The 9,851-nt window shown below is 41.7% G+C and overlaps 1 non-coding gene across 1 annotated transcript; it reads right to left on the bottom strand.

Moving 5' to 3' along the window:
- Positions 1-316: 316 nt before the first annotated feature.
- On the bottom strand, positions 317-425 carry LOC142654756 (U6 spliceosomal RNA). The gene has a single exon (XR_012849097.1). It is a non-coding gene; the product is annotated as a U6 spliceosomal RNA (small nuclear RNA).
- Positions 426-9,851: the final 9,426 nt, after the last annotated feature.

Here is a 9,851-nt window from a genome sequence, read left to right as displayed (position 1 = left end):
TACGCCTCGTGTGAACAGACAAACGTCAGCCCATTGCTTTCAATGGGGAGATGTTTGTCAACGCTATCGAGGCGCATTTTTCGAACGTAATTCGGGACAAAAACGCCAGATTTACGTCCGTAATTAGTGTCTGTGAACATACCCTTACTGCAATAAAATCGGCATTTTACATATGCCGATTTCATTGCAGATTTTGGTGTGGACTTCTAGGCTGGTTCAACAGCATAATATTTATGTGATGTGTGAACCTGGCATTATCTGGTCATCCTATATCAAAATTGAAGCTGTAAAGTTTATATTTATTTTTTCCTTTTTAAAAGATATGGGACACTTCACGAATTTGCGTGTGATCTTTGTGCAGGGGACATGCTAATCTTCTCTGTATTGTTCTAATTTTAGTGTAAATATACTGCTGAAGCAAGCATGCTGTTAAGATTATTTTAACTTTTTATTGCCAAGAGTATCTGGACATTTTTCTCCTCTCGTAGCAAGGACAGTTTGTCACTGTCAAAATGCCAATCCGCACTTTACACTCTGAGGTGCTTTCATTTAGACCGAAGCTTATCCTTAGACACCTCACTTCATACCTCCCAACTTTCAAGTATCGTAAAGAGTGACAACCGATGCAGTGTGCATAATGCAAGGCAGCAATTTTTTTCCTTTTAAGAAACTTGATTGAGCCCACACAGTAGCATTCTCCCAAAGTGCTTCTCCGCAATATAATGCCCCATAGAACCCCCACACACAGTATAATGACCCCATAGATGCACCCATACAATATAATACCAACATAGATGCCCCCATACAGTATAATACCCACACAAATTCCCCCATTCAGTATAATACCTCCAAAGTTGCCCCATACAGTATAACACCCCCATACTTGCCCCCATACAGTATCACTCATACAGATGCCCCCATACAGTATAATGCCTCTGTTATGGTATAAATATATGTATAATGTATCTGGGGCCCCAAGGAGTGAAATGTTATAGAGGAGAACATGTGTTAAAAATAGAATGAATATTTTAGAAAGGTTAAGAGAGGAAATAGTTTGCAGCTGCTCTGCCGTCCCTTGAAATTGCGAACAGATGGTGGTCAATCACTTGACCAACCCCCCTAAGCATAAAAGGAAACCTAAGGGAATACCTGGTGTTCCGCCAATGAGCTTTAAGGGAAAGGAGGATGTAAGGATTGAATATACAGATGACTCATATGTTATGGAATGTTCTTTGTTCTGATGCTATAAAAGCGACCACTACGGTTAAATAAAGGCAGAAGGATTTTTACTTTGAGAAACGTCTCAGTGTATCTGTTGCTTCTCCGAGCTCGCACCCCCCCCCCACCTGATTTGAACCTGCATGGAGATCAAGGCGTAACGTGACTCAAATTGCGATCACAGAAATTGGCGCCCGAACCAGGGACTTGACCAGAAGGACGGCACCCCACCTAGGGGATCTCCCTGGACTAGAGTGGCGACTCTCCAGACTAAGGAACGGGCAGACCACAGCTGCAGCAAGGTAAGAAGTACTTAATTCTTACAAACTCTGCTCTGCACCTTCCTGTCTGGTAGGTCACCTTCCCGGTAGTACTCCTGAGGGATAGAGGGGCCACATGAGGGTTTTTTTAGTGTAAAAATCTGGTCAAGTCTATATGTAATCCTACCCTCAGGATAAAGTGCCTGATCTCCATGACAGTATTTGTATGAATGTTGTAGAAACCCAGTTTTGTGTCACAAATGCATTTTAGAATAAGGAAATTGTTTTTGGAAAAAAAATTCAGATAATCCGGCAAATTACCAGAAACATGTGTACATGCTTCAGGTGACTATGGGGATTATGATAGGCTAAATTTTAGCCCGGAAATCGAAAATTTTGTGCAATCTGATAATCCGGCAAAATACCGAAAATGTGTGTACAGCATTGAGGTACTTGCGGGGATTATCATGCACTGATTTTCAGCTCAAAATTCCAGAATTTTCTGCAATCTGATAATCCGGCATGTCAAATGAACAGCTTGATTTTACGTTTGCCTTATTATTTGGATCAGGAATATTTGTCATATTACTGTTATGGTGGGGAGGATATCTCCTTGAGTGGTGTTTAAAGTGAATAAGAAGAAAGTAAGCTAGTTATAAAAGGAATTTAATTCTCTGGCCAGAGTAGAAGAAGGTTTAAAAAGAGTTTTGAGGGGATAAGTAACTGTATAAAATAGGTGAGAAAGGTAGTGTGGGACTTTCCCTAACAGCCAATAGCCATAGTGTTTGTTAGTGAAGATAAAAACTGAGAGAGAAGGGTAAGAGTCCCCTCCATCATAGCAGGGCTATGGGAAACAGTCACGGCAAACGAGAGTTTGAGGTATGGCATATGGGTGAGCAAGCACCTGTTAAAAGGGTGTAAGCTTACTAGGGGATCGTAAATCCAGAAATTCACCTATCAGGAAAACTACCCCCTACATAACTTAGGGTCTGCCTATAGGCGACCACTTATAACTAGACAATGGGGAACTGGTGTCCCTATTAAGTACGGAAATTAGAAACTGTCTAAAACAGATGAGAATGGAATTCGTCTGTCAGCTAAAATCTGTAACAAGAGTAAGTACGGAAGCTAGAAACTGTCTAAAATAGATGAGAATGGAATTCATCTATCAGTAGCTAAAATCTGTAACAGGAGTAAGTACGGAAACTAGAAACTGTATAAAACAGATGAGAATGGAATTCATCTGTCAGTAGCTAGAATCTGTAACAAGAGTACGAGATGAGCACCCCAAAGGACAAACCGCCAAACAGGTAGTAGCAGAAAGAGAAGGTAAAAAGGCAACGCAGGGAACAAAAAAATAAATAAATAAAATAAAAAATAAAAAAAATTAATGAAAGCATGTGGTCTAGAATCCCATGGACGGTTAGACGCAGAAAAATGGAATGAATGTTGTGACACAAAACGTGGATGGCTGAAAGATGAAAAGTGTCAGAGGAAATTCATATTTTATAAAGTAAAGTTTAAAGCAAAGGAAGTTATAGAAGTAGTAGTTGTTTTAATGTTGCAAATGACCTTATAGTAAATTCCCATATGGTATAATTTAGAATCAACTAGTGTGACAAGAGAAGGGGGAGGTGGAGAACAGCTGCTAGTGAGATAAGAAATGTAATCTTGTTCTTGAAATGAATGGACACAACATTAAATGCATGTTGAGTGTGTCCTCATTGTTGGTGGGAAACCCCCTGCACACTGTTTCCAATGGGAGAGGCTGCCCCCCCCTGCCCCTGATGTGGCCACGCCCGGCCCAACCAAATCAGTATGAAATAATCACCTTGTTAATTTTGTCATTTGTAGTGTTTTTTTTCTATTTACAGAAGTTCCAGTCTAGTTCACTGATGAAACAACACGTCATCATAATATAGAGATGGTGGCCGTCAGATTGTACGGTTAAACATTAACGTAGATAATTCCTATACAATGGTGTGATGAATGATTGCAGATACGTATGTTGTTTTGCCGGCATTGAAAGTGTTAAGATTGTGAGAGAAGAAGTTGTGAGAAGCTGCGAGTTTGTGACCCCCCTCCCTCCCCCCTAAAGTGTGCTGTGTTTGGGAGGAGGAGGAGGGGGGCTGACTGGGTGCAGTCTGCAGGGCTGATGAGACAAAGGGATCTCAATATGCACTGCTGAGATATATATATATGTCAGTAATGTCTACAAACCGAAATAAATTTCTTCTCTTTTGCGCAAGCGCTGTTGGTTATAAAAGTTACGATATTTATGTGTTATGATGTGATCAGATTTCATGTGTTTTGATGTTAATTCAGATGTATTAAACTACAGATACTGTGAGACACGGGGGTTTTGAAAATGTATGTGCCCCCACCGTTATACTGTTTATTGGTTTGCAGTAATTAATGTTATCAGAGATAATATTTTCTGTTTTATTGAATAACTAACTACAATTGTTCTATTTTTGATTTCACATAGAAATTATGTCATTGTAAAAGATCAAATGTTTGTCAGGAAAAAGTCATTTTTGTTTCAGGCTGTTGTACATTACAGAGGGTTAAATTAGTGTTATGTTGAGATGTAGTTTTGAACTCTGCTACATCACTCTCGCAGAGTCCACAAAGGGGGGAAGGGTGAAGGAACTGATCAGGTACAATTTTGGTTTATGTGTAAGAGACCATCCCCCTCCAGCAAAGTTACACAGGAGGCGATGTGACGTCACTCACACGAGTTTTTTATGGATTTAGATGAGGGAGAAGGCAAAACAAAACTTGTATATTACTGCTATTCTAACTCAAGTACAACCTAAGCATTTGTCAACTGCAAGACATTTGAGATTAACCTGTGCTCTTCTTCTTCCTGAGCAGGTTACTTTACACCGCTGTACTACATTGAACGCAGCTACCTTACTGCCTTTGGAGCAAGGGGGAGAAGACGTAGGTAAAGTATGGTCACAATTTTTGCCTGAAACTGATGAACATGATTGTATGGCCCTTATGGCCCAGGAAACAGTGGGGTTTGCACATGTAAAAGATACCCCACTCCAAAACCCAGACCTAATACTCTTTGTGGATGGTTCAAGGTATTGTGTAGAAGGATCTTTTCTTACAGGATATGCAGTAACCACCGAAGATGTAGTCCTAGAAGCAGCCTCCTTACCAGCGTCCCGCTCAGCACAAGAAGCGGAGCTTAAGGCCCTGGCAGCAGCATGCCAACATGCAGAAGGAAAGACAGCAAATATATACACTGACTCTCGATATGCTTTTGGGATTGCACACGATTATGGCCCCATATGGAGGGCAAGACAATTTTTGACCTCTGCAGGTACACCTGTAAAGAATGCAGACTTTGTAAAATACTTGATGGAGACCCTGATGTTACCTACTGAGGTAGCAGTAATAAAGATAAAAGCTCACACTACGGCCAACACACCAGAAGCAAGGGGAAATGCCCTGGCAGACGAAGCAGCAAAGCAAGCAGCACAGAAGCTACCCGTGTTAGCAGCCGTATGTCAGATAAACGATCCAGAGGAAAGAAGACCAGCTGTAAGCCCGGAACTACTGCAAAAACTTCAAGGACAAGCAACAGAAGAAGAAAAAGACAAGTGGACGGCCCAAGGAGCAACGCTACGAAAAGATGGCCTCTGGCAGTGCCAGAATAAACTGTGCCTGCCTAAGACAATGTTCCCAATGATGGCCCAGATAACACATGGAGAGACACACCAGTCAAAAACGGCAATGATGGACTTGGTTAACAAAACCTGGTATGCTCCAGGGTTTAGTGTGATGGCCAGCAGTTTTACACAAGGATGCATGATCTGTGCAACACATAATATTGGAAGAACTGTAAAAGTACCACAGAAGCACACACCCAGACCTATATATCCGTTCCAGAGACTACAGATAGACTATATTCAATTACCAAAAGTCGGTACCTATGAGTATGTGCTTGTTTGTATTGATCTTTTTTCAGGATGGCCAGAAGCTTTTCCAGTAACCAAAGCTACAGCCGTAGCCACAGCAAAGAAACTGATCAACGAGGTGGTGTGCAGATATGGAGTTCCAGAGGTGATCGAGAGCGACAGAGGAACTCATTTTACGGGTGAAATCATGAACCATGTGTTGTCAGCTCTAGGCATAAGTCAAGCCCTACATACACCATACCATCCACAAAGCAGTGGGAAGGTTGAGAGACTAAATGGGACTCTCAAATTGAAAATCCAAAAAGCAATGGTAGAAACCGGGAAACCATGGACCGAGTGTCTACCATTAGCCTTGTTCTCAGTAAGATACACGCCCACAAAAAGAACAGGTCTCAGCCCATATGAGATCTTATTTGGGTCGGCTCCCAGATTAGGATGTTATTTTCCACAGGTGCTCCAAATGCAGTATGGTAGACTAACAGATTATGTATCAACCCTGAACAAACAATTGACCAAGGTGCATGCACAAGTTTTTGCTTCCATTCCAGATCCCGATTCAGTTGAAGGGACGCATAAGCTGGAACCGGGAGATTGGGTGGTCGTTAAGAGACACGTGAGGAAAAGTCTAGACCCAAGATTTGACGGACCGTTTCAAGTCCTACTCACAACAAGCACCTCTGTAAAGCTCGAAGGAAAGACAAGTTGGATTCACGCGAGCCATTGCAAAAAAATTACAGTACAAACGAAAGAAGACTCTAAAGAAGATGTTTAGAATTTTTATGTGGATGTTGGGAATTCTAATCTTGAAAGAAATTGCCCCCCATACACCGTCGGAATTAACACGACCTCCTCAGGATTGTGGAAGTTTTAAAGCAGGATGGTTACAGAAGAGCAACCAAACGGAACACGGTAACTTTACGTGTGCACCTTCCCCTCCGGAAAAAGCGAACGGGAGTAGTTTTTGCACTATTGCCAATATTTCTATCTCTGCACCAGCCTTATGTCAAAATGGACCCCCAGATTCACGGATGTTGTATGTAAGAATACCCAAAGATGGTGATAATATAACTATGAAATTAAAAGGGTATCTTGATTGTTATCAGATACCAAAAGGAACATTTATGCAGGAACAGCGACAGGTAGGGTTTCTGATGAAATATGATGCCCCAAGAAATACGGACAGATGGAGGTTCTACAATGAAACACAATACAAATATCCAAAATTGGCTGATACTTTCTCTATTGATCAAAATATGTTTGGACTTTGGTGCACCAATAACACCAAGATCGAAAATAGAACTACCTATGTGTTATGTGTTGAATTTTTACACGATGGCCACAAACCAAATGTTACTGAACAGAATTTAGAAAGAATCCCACATACATGTAAGAATGCTGTAACCCAACAGCAGAAAGAGAATGTACACTTCAATATTTCCTTCCCTGAATCCCCCAGCTGTCATAGACAAAAAAGAGAATGGTATGACACGCTATTAGGAGGGGTAGGTACGGGATTAGGAGTATTGAATGGTATACAGTTAGAAACAGTTATGAACAAATTAAACTCAGTGGGAGATGACACATCTACTGCATTAAGGATAGGTGCCTCATGGTTACCTACTACCTTTCACTTACAGCAAAAAGGGTTCGCTATAGATGAACTGTTCCTAAATGTTTTTAATGAAAGTATGCTAACCGAATATAGAACATTACAGAATGTATCAACTTTTGTGAATTGGACAGTATGTACGCTTAAAACGATGTGGCAACAAGAACAGATGAATAATTTTAAGAATAAATTGTTTAGTAGTCATGTTAGGCAATGGACAGACATTCTGCCCATAGGAGAGAGAAATGATACGTGGTTATTGTTACAGCCTGAGTATACTGAGTGTACACCTAAATGGTGTGCAGGAAGACTAATAGCATTTAATGTGAAAAATCCTACTCTATTATGCAAATTTATTGTTATGCCAATGGTAATGATTGATCCGGTGACATTATTAGGACAATATTGGATGCCAGAAATGAAAGGAACACACATAGATTCTCAAAATAAGACCAGGAATATAGATTTGTGCCAGTTAACAGAGCAAGGATATGTATGTAATGAACAGTCAGGGATATATGAACCCTGTCTAATGCAGCACCAGGATAATGTATGCGCACTCACTATAATCCCAGAAGCTAACCTACAGGTTTATATTGAAGTAGGTCCACAGCATGTATGCTTAATAACTAACAACAAGCAGACCCTTAGCCAGTTTAATCTCATAGGACCATTTTCAGGATGTCTATACAATGTGACGCATTTGACTTGGGGGAACCAAACTATAGTGTTCCTGCCTACTTTAGAAGAAATAATGTCCACTGTATGGGTACCTGAACCTTTGCCCTATGGAAATTTTAGTTTGCCACTGGAAGAGTTAAAACAAGTGTTACAAAAGTCTAAAGACGTAAAGAAATTGATAGCAGCCCATAATGTAACTCTAAGTAAAGTGAAAGTATTGGCTACAATAGCAGCTAAGGAAGTAATAAATTTATCGTCAGCAATAAAAGATGCCAGTGCCCATCACTGGTATGACATATTTACAGGATTTTCCCCCACTGCCACTAAGATACTGCACGTGTTATTCCAACCCTTGATATGTTTCATAATATTGTTTATATTGCTTACATGTTTTAATTGTTATACATTTTGCAAAATAAGGGAAGCATTCAATCAGAGGCCTATACATTATGATGAAAGAATGTTGTGAGATTACCCCACCTACATACCTGTGTGAATCAAGTGAAGAAATGGATCGAAGCCTTGCTATCAGGAGATAGAAGTAGCATTGGAATTTAGGTGTTGGTAAAATCACAAAAGGAGGGATTGTTATGGTATAAATATATGTATAATGTATCTGGGGCCCCAAGGAGTGAAATGTTATAGAGGAGAACATGTGTTAAAAATAGAATGAATATTTTAGAAAGGTTAAGAGAGGAAATAGTTTGCAGCTGCTCTGCCGTCCCTTGAAATTGCGAACAGATGGTGGTCAATCACTTGACCAACCCCCCTAAGCATAAAAGGAAACCTAAGGGAATACCTGGTGTTCCGCCAATGAGCTTTAAGGGAAAGGAGGATGTAAGGATTGAATATACAGATGACTCATATGTTATGGAATGTTCTTTGTTCTGATGCTATAAAAGCGACCACTACGGTTAAATAAAGGCAGAAGGATTTTTACTTTGAGAAACGTCTCAGTGTATCTGTTGCTTCTCCGAGCTCGCACCCCCCCCCCACCTGATTTGAACCTGCATGGAGATCAAGGCGTAACGTGACTCAAATTGCGATCACACCTCATAGCTGCACCCATACAATATAATGCTAACACAGAAGCCCCCATACAGTATGATACCCACACAAATTCCCCCATACAGCATAATGCCCCATAGCTGCCCCATACAGAAAAATGCCCCCATAGCTGCGCCATACATTATAATACCACCATAGCCGCCCCATACAGTATAATGCCCACCAGATGCCCATATACAGTATAATGCCCACACAGATGCCCCATACAGTATAATGCCCCCATAGCTGTTTCCATACTGTATAATGCCCACACAGATGCCGCCATACAGTACAATAACCATACAGATGCCCCCATACAGTATAATGCCCCCATAGTTGCACCCATACAGTACAATACTCATACAGATGCACCCATACATTATAATGCTCCACAGTTGCCCCATACAGTATAATGCCCCTATAGCTGCCCCCATACAGCGTAATGCCCCATAGCTGCCTCATACAGTATACTGTCCCATAGCTGCCCCAAACAGTATAATGCTGCCTCAGCTGCCCATAGTGCCAGTGCCCACATAGATAGTGCCCATGCAGATAGTGCCACACAAAGTGCCCATGTACATAGCGCCACAGTGTCTCCTGTAGATAGTGCCCATATATTGATACAGTGCCCATTTCGATAGTGCCACACCCCCTTGAAGATAGCACCACCCCCTGTAGATAGAGCTACACCACCCCCTGTAAATAACACCACGTTGGCTCCCTCTAGCAGCAGAATCCCCAACCAAAGCATCGGCAACGCTCTGGCAGGGGATTCCGCTCCAGAAGGAGCCCCTGACATTACTGTCCATATATGGATAGTGATGCCCTCGGCTTCTCCAGGAGAGGAAACCCTGGCCAGAGCATCGGCAACGCTCTTGCCGGGGATTCCACTCCTGGAGGAGCCGCTGATGTAACTGTCCTTATATGGGGCTTTCCCGAAGACAGGAGTCCCTGGCCAGAGAGCTTGCGTTGCTGTGGCCGTGGATTCGATAGTTGAAAGTCCGATATCACTGTCCATGTATGAACAATGACGTCAAGTACATCCCCGGGCTCAGACGAGTCCCAGACGAGTGGAGGAGCTCCCTCTGATCCTCCGCTATGTAC

Source organism: Rhinoderma darwinii, chromosome 5, assembly GCF_050947455.1.
Source record: "Rhinoderma darwinii isolate aRhiDar2 chromosome 5, aRhiDar2.hap1, whole genome shotgun sequence".
In the NCBI taxonomy this organism is placed as follows: Eukaryota; Metazoa; Chordata; class Amphibia; order Anura; family Rhinodermatidae; genus Rhinoderma; species Rhinoderma darwinii.
This window is presented reverse-complemented; position numbering and strand designations above follow the sequence as displayed.